This window comes from Oryctolagus cuniculus, chromosome 14 (genome assembly GCF_051225735.1).
Source record: "Oryctolagus cuniculus isolate XC-2025 breed Fujian yellow rabbit chromosome 14, ASM5122573v1, whole genome shotgun sequence".
NCBI lineage: Eukaryota > Metazoa > Chordata > Mammalia > Lagomorpha > Leporidae > Oryctolagus > Oryctolagus cuniculus.
The window spans coordinates 19,018,302-19,029,529 of NC_142880.1; the positions used below are offsets into that span (position 1 = coordinate 19,018,302).

Sequence of the window (11,228 nt, forward strand, 5' to 3'; positions counted from 1 at the left end):
CCGGTTCTAGTCCCGGTTGCTCCTCTTCCAGTCCAGCTCTGTGCTGTAGCCCGGGAGTGCAGTGGAGGATGGCCCAAGTGCTTGGGCCCTGCACCCGCACGGAAGACCAGGAGGAAACACCTGGCTCCTGGCTTTGGATAGGCGCAGTGCGCCGGCCGTAGCAGTCATTTGGGGAGTGAACCAATGGAAGGAGGACCTTTCTCTCTCTCTCTCACTTGCCTGTCAAATAAAAAAAAAAAAAAAAAAAGAGAGGGAAAAAAAAAAAAAAAAAACCTCCTGAACAGAGAGACTTTTGATTTCCACATTCATGCTCAAGGTCAGACGGAAGAGCGTACAGAAACCCTTCTCCGTGGTCCACTGTGTATGTCAATCTGGGTAATCCGTGTGTGACAGACACAGTAGGTACCTGAGGCTGTTCAATGCCTTTTGAAAACTGCTCTCCTGTCATGACGCTTTTCCACATCTTGAGTCCTATTTTGTGAAAGTCTGATGCAAAAACTGCATGAGAACTTGCTGCTGTGGGTACAAGCATATGACCTCAGTATGCCCACTTGGCCTCTCCCTACCAAATATGGGTGAGAAAGGGAGCAAGGCTAGGATGTTACACGCATGGTGACAGAGAGGTCCTTGTCCTTCCGGAGTCACAGTGGCAACACATGACACCTGTCCCAGGTGGGATCAGGCTTTTGTAGGCAGTGGGCTGTGGCAGCTGGATGTTTGCATTAACACGTTTCCCTACCGGTGGAAGCCGCAAACAACTTAATTCCTGTTTGCCCAATGATTTAAGTGTCTTTCTCTGGCTCTCCTTGAGATTTTCGCAAAGTTCTTCAAATATTCGATCAATCCTGTTTTGCTCAAATTAGTTAGAAATTACCCTGTGGTTTACAGCTAAGAGTCCTGACCAGAATAATGCAAAAGAAGAGGCAGCTTGACCTCAGCTATAGCAGACAGGAAGGGTGTTAGAAATGGAAGGGTCAAAGAGACCCCATGATAAAAGAATCTGATAGAATTTTTCAGGGGTCTTACATGGAAGCTTGTTTCTTGCTTAATGACAGGAATTTTTGTCCCTCAACTTCCCCATAGTTGTACAACTCTTGAACATTCTTAAGAGTTTATAAAAAGTGGGGCTAGCACTGTGGTGTAGCAGGTAAAGCCACCACCTGCAGTGCTGCATCCCATATGGGCACCAGTTCGAGTCCTGGCTATTCTGCTTCCAATCCAGCTCTCTGCTATGGCCTGGGAAAACAGTGGAAGATGGCCCAAGTGCTTGGGCCCCTGCACCTGTGTGGGAGATCTGGAAGAAGCTCCTGGCTTCAGATCCACCCAGTTCTGGCTGTTGCAGCCATTTGAGGAATGAACCAGCAGAAAGATCTCTCTCTCTGCCTCTCTCTCTCTCTCTCTGTAAATCTGCCTTTCAAATAAATAAATAAATCATTTTTTAAAAACAGCATTTACAAAATAGTATGAAGAGAGAAAAAATTTCTCCAGGTCATCATCTGGGATAACTCATTCTTTTCTCTTTTATGTGTTCATTTTTTTACTATGCATATGCATTTCCTGTTTTTGTAAAGATTTTTATTTATTTGAAAAGAAAAGGTAAGAGAGAGAGAGATTTCATCCTCTGCCTCACTATCCAAATGGCAGCAAGGGCCAGAGCTGGGCCCATCTGAAGCCAGGAGCCAGCAGCTTCTTCCAGGGTTCCCATATGAGTGCAGGGGCCCAAACACCTGCGCCATCCTCTACTGCCTTCCCAGGCACATGAGCAGGGAGCTGAATCAGAAGTGGAGTAGCCAGGACTCGAACCGGCCCCTATATGGGATGATGGTGCAGCAGGCAGCAGCTTTACCCACTGCACCACAGCATCAGCCCCATCCCGCCATTACTCTTAGGAGTGGGATAATAAAATAGAGGTTCTTTAAAGGAATACGAGACATGCAAAACAGCAAAAAAGGACAAGTGTCCTGTGATGACGGGTTTGTCAACCTGATGACTATAACATCTACTGATAATAAATCATAGCCTAGGTGTTGCTATGAAGGTATTTTGGAAACATGGATACAGTGAACTGGCTTTAAGTGGAGATCACCCTGGTATTATGGCTTGAGTAGGATTTTTCTTTCCCAAACTTTTTTTTTTTTTTTTTGACAGGCAGAGTGGACAGTGAGAGAGAGAGGGAGAGACGAGTGAAAGGTCTTCCTTTACCATTGGTTCACCCTCCAATGCCCGCTGTGGCCGGCACACTGCGCTGATCTGAAGCCAGGAGCCAGGTGCTTCTCCTAGTCCCCCATGCAGGTGCAGGGCCCAAGCACTTGGGCCATCCTCCACTGTACTCCCAGGCTCACAGCAGAGAGCTGGCCTGGAAGAGGGGCAACCAGGACAGAATCCGGCACCCCGACCGGGACTAGAACCCGGTGTGCCGGAGCCGCAAGGCGGAGGATTAGCCTAGTGAGCCACGGCGCCGGCCTCCCAAACTCTTACAGTTGTTTCAACTCTAGTGCCTTTGTGTTGATGGTCGATTAATTAAGGGCGGAAACTTGATCTAGTGGTGCAATCTGACATATGCAGCTGGTGGAAGGTCTTTGAGCCATTGGGGGTGTGTCCTTGAAGGGTGGTTCTCTCGAGAGGTTTGACTGTTTGAACCTGTGTTCAGCCCAGGTGTTCTCTCTCTGCTTCCTGCCTCACAAGATAACCGTCCTCTGTTCCCGCCATTAACCAGCCTCATCCACATACTTATGGGGTCGTCTGACCTCAAACTGAGAGCCCAAATAAACCTTTCTTTCCCAAGCGGCTCCTCCTAGGTATTTTAGCTAAAGTCACAACAAGCAGGTCGATGCACCTGGGGAATGGCTGCGAGCCTCATCGAAACAGGTGAAGGCCATAGAAGCAGAAAGAACTCTTCCTACAGAAGAGTTGTGCCTCAAGACTGAAACACACGTGCCTACCTGAGTTTCTAACCCTGTAGCCTGATTTATGGATTTGGGTTGTTGGCCAGCCCACAAAATCCCATAAGCCAATTTATGAAAATCTCTCGGGGCCAGTGCTGTGGTGCAGCAGGTTAAAGCCACGAGGAGGCTCCTGGCTCCTGGGTTCGGATCAGCGCAGCTCTGGCCGATGCGGCCATATGGAGAGTGAACCTGCGGATGGAAGACCTCTTTCTCTGTCTCTACCTCTCTCTGTAACTCTGTCTTTCAAATAAATAAAATAAAATCTTAAAAAAAAAAAAAAAACAAGAAAATCTCTCTTTCTCAACCCCCTCTCCCTAAATGGTTCGGCTCCCTAGAGAAGTGGACTGCTACATCTCCTCTTAAAACCATTACCTTCTAATATCTCTGGTTAATATGCTAACTTTGGTCCTATTTTTATGATACGTGTGCAATTTTTCCACCTTACAACATGGTATCATGCTATGCACCAGGGTGGGGCCAGGCTGAGCCCAAGAACCCTGAACTCCATCCAGGTCTCCCACTTGGGCACAGAGACCCAAGCACTTGGGCCATCCTCTGCTGCTTTACCAGGTGCATTAACAGGAAGCTGGATCCAAAACAGCAGTCAGGACTCCGATTGGCACTCTGATATGGGATGCTGGTGTCACAAGTGGCTTTACCCAGTGCACCACAATATCAGCCCCTAATCTTATCTATCTTTTTTAAGATTTACTTATTTATTTGAAATGCAGAGTTACAGAGAGGGAGAGGCAGAGGAAGAGGCAGAGGCATAGAGGGAGGAGTCCTCCATCCACTGGTCCACTCCTCAGATGGCTGCAATGGCTGGAGCTGGGCCAATCCAAAGCCATGAGCCAGGAGCTTCTTCTTGATCTCCCACATGGGTGCAGGGGCCCAAGCACTTGGGCCATCCTCTACTGCCTTCCCAGGTACATTCGCAGAGTGCTGGGTTCAGAATTGTTGCAGCAAGAACTCAGTCACCCATATGGGATGCTGGTGCTGCAGATGGTGGCTTAATCCACTATGCCACAGTGCCAGCTATCCCCAATCTTATCTTATAATTCTAGCTTTTCATGTATATTTTTAAGTACCCTCATTTCATACTAATGAAGTTAAGGGCACAACCTAAATGTCTACCAACTAATGAATGGATAAAGAATAAATGTGATGTATACAGACAAGGGACTATTACTTGGCCTTAAAAAAGAATGAAGTCCTGTCATCTGTGACAACATGGATGGACCTGAAGAACAGTAGGCTGAGTAAAATAAGTCAGCCACAGACAAATACAAATGATCTCACATGTGGAATCTGAAATAGTGAAACTCATGAAAACAGAGGGTAGAATGCTGATTTCCAAGTGCTGGGAAGAGGGAAGAGTTAGGTGGCAGATGTTGGTCAAGGGGGCAAAGTTTCAATGATGCAAGATGAATAAATTCTGGAAAGTTCTCAAATGTAATGTGTGACATGGTGACTGCAGCTAGCACTACTGTATTGTGTACTTGAAATGTGCTAAAAGGATAGAGCTTAAGGGTCTTTATCTCACCAAAAGACAAAAAAAAAGACAATAGATACTATGTTTATCAGCTTATATTCTGCTTCTTAAGTTCATGGTGTATTCTAATGAGGAGTGTCTTATGTTATTAAATTGCCTATTTCATTTTAATGACTTCATATTCCACTTCACAAGTGTACCAATAATGCATTCATGCTTTGGTCAATTAGTAAAAGGTGAAAGGTTAATATGATTTGAAGAGAAACCCGAGTATTTTTTGTCAATTAGACTCTTCCAGTTTCACCAGGATTTCGGTTCCTTTAGGGATAATTTCTCAGAGTGGGATTCCAGGATCAGATATTAGAAACTTTCATGTGCTCGGGAGACCAATGAATTTTTTATAGATTTATTTATTTATTTGAAAGAGAGAGAAGGAGAGGCAGAGATGTGGGGAGCAACTGGGAGCAACTCGGACTAGACTAAGTTACTGGAATTAAGACTTATTCTATGCATCTGCTCTCCCACAATATGGCGCTGGGAGAGGAGGAAACAGCTTCTACCCAGCTGCCTCCAGTTCAACCAATAAACTGTAGGACCTGCTCCTGATTGGAGGAGAGCAGCGTACTCGGCGTGTGGGTAGCAGAATTGGGATTGGTGGAAGAGGACTATAAAGGAGGAGAGAGACAACATGCACCAGGAACATCTAAGGGGAACATCTATCTGAAGGAACACCTGTGCAGCCCCCGAGAGAGCCGGCCAGCGGTGTGCCGCTCCCCCGTGGAAGTGGGGAAAGTGGCTAGGGGGAACCGCCCTTCCACGGAGGTGGAAGGGATGGTAGCCAACCTGGGAAGAACCAGCAGCAAACCCGGGGAGGGCCGAGCAGACAAAAGAACAGCGCAGGGTCCTGTGTCGTTCCTCCACGAAGAGGGGGAGCGACAAGAGAGGGGAGAGAGAGAGAGAGAGGTCTTCCGTCTGCTGGTTCACTCTCCAATTGGCCACAAAGGCTGAAGCTGCACCAATCTGAAGCCAGGAGCCAAGAGCTTCTTCCAGTTCTCCCATGTGGATGCAGGGGCTCAAGGACTTGGGCCATCTTCCACTACTTTCCTAGGTCATAGCAGAGAGCTGGATTGGAGGTGGAGCAGCTGGGACTTGAACCAGTGTTCATATGGGATGCTGGCACAGCAGGTGGTGGTTTTACCCACTATGCCACAGTGCCAGCCTTTGAATGTTCTTACTATAAACTACATCCATTTCACCACTCCTTCATACAATTTGAGGAGTCAGAAAAATCTGGCAAGTATGGTGGACAAAAAGAAAAACAGATATTGCATTAGTTTTAATTTCATCCCCCATCTAAAATCATTGATATTTATTTATGCTTCTTTTTTTCTCTTTTAGTGAGTGAGAATGAGACATTGGAAGCAAGCATTGAACAAGTCCATTCATACTGAAGAAGAGATGTCCCATGTCCTTCATTTGCAATGACTTAATGTGGTAGCATGAGAAAGCAGCTGGAGCAACCATAATGTTGATAAAGTATGAACGTTTTAGAAATTAAATTTTCATGAATTACCTATGATATGCTCTTAAAACCCTTATATAATTACCTATCACTTTGATGTGGGAGATAATTTTGCAATTCCTGTAACTCACAGTGCATGGCTCAGTGGGAGTGGAGCTGCTGTGGTCCATGGAGACAGATCAGCAGACTAAGCTGGATCATTGAAAGGAAACAATCAAAGAAGTCTTGTAGGACCCAGCGAGCCACTACCACGGGCTCCACCCCAGAGGTCAGTGCCCCGGAAGGAAAGGATTGGAAGTGAACAGAAGGAGCACAGTAAGGTGGGATTTGCTGTGTCTTTATTTGCACTGAAGTTATTTTTAAAGAAATGTTCTCTGTCCTGCACAACATATTGTAGTACTTACATGCTTGGTTTTATAGCAGGAGTTCAGTTCTTCTCATCAGTTCAGCCTTAAGACATGTTTGCTAAGAATCAGGGGTGTACTCACATTAGGGAACGTCTTGAATTTGAGCTAGCCTTCTCATGGTGGCACTCCCACCTTAAGATTAAGACTGGACAGGTCAAGCACACTCCAGCCTGTCCTGAATACTGTACATCATGGGGTTTGCATGGGGCCATTTTTGTTTCAACTTATCTTCCCTTGGTTTCAATCTATATCACATGAGCTTATCTAAAGGAAAGCATTGATAGATATTGAAAATTCTCTAATCCAGAAGTTCTCAAAATGCAGTCTATAAACCTGTGGAGGTCTCAACATCCTTTAGAAATGTCTGCAAGGTGAAAAGTGTTTTCATAACACTTCTGATATGATTTACCTCTTGCCTTAGTTGACCTGATAATGCAAAACTGATAATGCAAAAGCTGTGGTGGTGACTTGTATAAATCAGGCAGTGGTACCAAACTGTGGTAAGAGTTTGTATGACTCCCCTTCATATTCTTATGGTTAAAAATATAAAGAGGGACAGCGAGATATACTTCAGAATACTCTTGACAGAGCAGGAAAACCCCAAATTGACCCTTTTAACTTTATGAGAAAATGGGAAGTTTACTGCACACCAAATTATCATGGTTGTCTTCAAGAAAAGCATCTGTACAATCATTTGAGTTGCAAACTGAACTTGCTGCTCTATGGCACATCATTTTTACTTGAGAAAAGGATTTGCAGATGAACTGTGGTTATTCTGACCTGGATAGTTAGCACGAATTTTCTTGAAAGTGAACAAAATGAGCCTCTGTCAATTCAAGGAAAATGACTATTACCAGTGATAAATTTTGAACTTTCAAGTGAAATTAAAAGTTAGGAAAACGTTGACCAACCACCACGAGTTAGACAGCTTCTTATTTGTGAGAGACAGAGGCAGAGGGCTCCCAACAGCAGATTCACTTGCCACTGCTGGGGCTAGGCCAGGGCTTGAGCTAGGAGCTGGGAATCAATTTACCCACCCCATGGGTGACAGGAAACCAACCACTTCATCTGCAGTTGCTGCCTCCCAGGGTCTGCATTGTCACAAAGCTGGAACTGGAAGCCAGAGCTGGGGATTGAATGCAGGCACAACCATGTGGAGGCATCTTGACTGGTGTATTAACCACTAGGCCAAACACCTGCCTCTGACTGATACCTGACCAAGTGGGATTTATCCTTGATATGCAGGGATGGTTCAACATAAGCAAGTCAATAAATGTGATATATCACATTAACAAACTGAAAAATGAAAACCATGTCTGGCCGGCGCCGCTGCTCAATAGGCTAATCCTCCGCCTTGCTGCGCCAGCACACTGGGTTCTAGTCCCGGTCGGGGTGCCGGATTCTGTCCTGGTTGCCCCCCTTCCAGGCCAGCTCTCTGCTGTGGCCCAGGAGTGCAGTGAAGGATGGCCCAAGTCCTTGGGCCCTGCACCTGCATGGGAGACCAGGAGAAGCACCTGGCTCCTGCCTTCGGATCAGCGCAATGCGCCGGCCGCGGCGGCCACTGGAGGGTGAACCAACAGCAAAGGAAAACCTTTCTCTCTGTCTCTCTCTCTCACTGTCCATTCTGCCTGTAAAAACAACAACAACAAAACCATATGTCTATCTCAACAGATGCAGAGAAAACATTTGATAAAATATAACATCCTTTCATGATAAAAACCTTAAGCGAATTGGATATAGAAGGAACATTCCTCAACACAATCAAGGCAATTTATGACAAACCCATAACCAGTGTTATATTGACTGGGGAAAAGTTGGAAGCATTTCCACTAAGATCCAGAAACAGACAAGGATGCCCGCTTTCACCATTGCTGTTTGATATAGTTTTAGAAGCTTTAGCCAGAAACATTAGGCAGGAAAAAGAAATCAAAGGGATACAAATTGGAAAGGAGGAAGTCATATTATCCCTGTTTGCAGATGACGTGAACCTACATATAGGGGAACCAAAAGACTTCACTTACAAACTATTGGAACTTATAAGAGAGTTTGGTAAACTTACAGGATATAAAATCAACACACAAAAATCAATAGTCTGTATATACAAACAATGCCATATTTTAGAAAGAACTTGTAAGATCAGCACCATTCACAATAGCTATAAAAATTTTAAATACCTTGGAATAAATGTAGCCAGGGACTTGAAAGGTCTCAACAATAAAAATTATAAAACATTGAAGAAAGAAATAGAAGATGCTAAAAATGAAAAAATCTTCCATGTTCGTGGATTGGAAGAATTAACTTAATCAAAATGTTCATACTATCCAAAACAATTTATAGATTCAATGGGATCTCAATCAAAATGCTAATGGTATTCATCTCCGATCTAGAAAAAAACAATGCTTAAATTCATATGGAAACACAAGAAACCCTGCATAACTAAACTAATATTAAATAGCAAAAACATTGCTGGAGACATCACAATACCATATTTCAAGGCATACTACAGGGTGGTTGTAATCAAAACAGCTTGGTACTGGCACAAAAATAGACATGTGGATCAAAGAAACAGAATAGAGACTCCAGAAATCAATTCTTATACCTACAACCAACTAATCTCTGACAAAGGAGCTCAAGTCAATCCTTGGAGAAAAGAAAGTCTCTTCAACAAACAGTGCTGGGAAAATTGGATCTTCATGTGCACAAGTATGAAGCATGAAATAAATGAAATCTGTTTTCTTTATATTAATAAAAATTAAAAAAACATAATTAGAGTCTCCTTATAAAATTGATGATGCTATTAACTTATGTGCTTTTTGAAAATATTTGGAACATCTGTGTAACTCAGTGAATCAATTGTCCGAATAGGACATATAGTGTTACAAAATTTTGCGTGGATAACACCTTTATCCAAAATTCAAAATAGATCAGACCATTTTAATTTGGGGAGTAAAATATTTTATAAGTATGGTTACAGATTCTACATTGTGTATTTTTAGAAATTAGTTGTTGAATTTTTGTGGAGTATCTCAGATGAATATCCACTATTACAAGGCTACTTCAAAAAGTTTGTAGAAAAATGGAATAAAAAGATAAGTTTGACTTCCACTCATGTGTAAGGGGGACCAGAGGCCAAACTTGGCGTCCAAGAAGATGAGGGGGGGTGCCCTACAGGATCATCAGGGAAGCCCAGCTCCAGCACTCACTGTCAGAACCGTGAAAGCAGAATCAGATAGAGCGACATCTGCTGTTATCAGGTGGTCATTTCTAGCCCCAGGTAATGCACTTTGAGGGCAGGACTTCCTTTTTCTTTTATTTGTTTGAAAGGTGGAGAGAGGGAGAATGAGCAAATGAAAGCAAGCCAGCCAGGTCAAAGCCATAAACCAACTGCATCTGGGTCTCCAACATAAGTGGCCAGGGCCCAAGTACTTGTGCCTTCATCCACCTCCTTCCCAGGTGCTTTAGCAGGGAGCTAGATCAGAATAAGAGCAGGCAGGACTCAAACTGGCGCTCAAGTGGGATGTCAGCATCTCACAGCACCAGCCCCAGGGGCAGGACTTCTGAGCAATTTCTTCCAGAAAAACATTCAATAACAGCCCCTAAAGTATGTTTCATAACCAAAATTTACAACCCTGGTGTAGACAAGTCAGGAAAACATGTTTACATATTTTTTAAAGAGTTATTTATTTATTTGAAAGAGTTAGACTGAGAGAGAAGAAGAGGCAGAGAGAGAGGTGTTCTATCTGCTGGTTTACTCCCCAAATGACCGCAATGGCTGGAGCTGCGCCTATCTGAAGCCAGGAGCCAGGAGCTTCTTCCGAATCTCCCACGTGGGTACAGGGACCCAAGGACTTGGGCCAGCTTCCACTGCTTTCCCAGGCCACAGCAGAGAGATGGATTGGAAGTGGATCAGCCGGGACTCGAACTGGCACCCATATGGGATGCAGGCACTGCAGGTGGCAGCTTTACCTGCTATACCACAGTGCCAGCCCCTGTTTACATATTTTGACAGGGAAGCAGTCCCCAGCATCATGGATCCATGCAGTGCTGCTACCCATCCAGGCTTTGTGAAGTGCACCCAATCCAGATGTTCCCTTAGCAGGTCATGTAGCCTAACAGCAGAAGACCCAGGCAGCCCAAGCCATGGAAGCAGCTCAGGCATGGACCGGGCTACTGCCAGGAGCAATGCGTAAATCAATCTGATCACCAAGTGTCCTGCCAAGACTTCCTCCTTTTGGCTTGCATTGAATGGACATAGTCTGAGAAACATTACAGAATAAGGGCCCAGATATCTTCAGTCATTTGGAGATGAATGCACATTGGCAAATCTGTGTCCTAATTCAAGTTGTCAAAGCAGAGGCCAGAAGTGTCACCTGCCTTGTCATGGAACATTTGAAAGCAGTAACCCCTCTGCCTTTATTCATCTCCCCCATTCTTTTTTTTTTTATAATTTTTTTTTAATTTTTGGCAGACAGAGTGGACAGTGAGAGAGAGAGAGACAGAGAGAAAGGTCTTCCTTTTGCCATTGGTTCACCCTCCAATGGCCGCCGCGGCCAGCACATCACGCTGATCCAAAACCAGGAGCCAGGTGCTTCTCCTGGTCTCCTATGGGGTGCAGGGCCCAAGCACTTGGGCCATCCTCCACTGCACTCCCGGGCCACAGCAGAGGGCTAGCCTGGAAGAGGGGCAACCGGGACAGAATCCGGCATCCCAACCGGGATTAGAACCCAGAATGCTGGTGCCGAAAGGCGGAGGATTAGCCTAGTGAGCTGCGGCGCCGGCGCCAGCCATCTCCCCCATTCTGATTTAAGTACTAACCACTGTGAATGACATGAGCCGGCAGGGTTCCCTGCAGGGGTGTGTGT

The 11,228-nt window shown here is 44.9% G+C and overlaps 1 long non-coding RNA gene across 1 annotated transcript in view; it reads left to right on the forward strand.

Annotated features, from left to right (window-relative positions):
- The window catches only part of LOC149122252 (uncharacterized), a 56,891-nt gene extending 50,612 nt beyond the window's left edge, over positions 1–6,279 (forward strand). The window contains exons 2-3 of the long non-coding RNA XR_016220540.1: positions 5,836–5,973; positions 6,093–6,279. This is a non-coding gene — a long non-coding RNA (uncharacterized LOC149122252). The remainder of the gene's footprint in view (positions 1–5,835; positions 5,974–6,092) is intronic.
- The last annotated feature ends 4,949 nt before the right edge of the window (positions 6,280–11,228 follow it).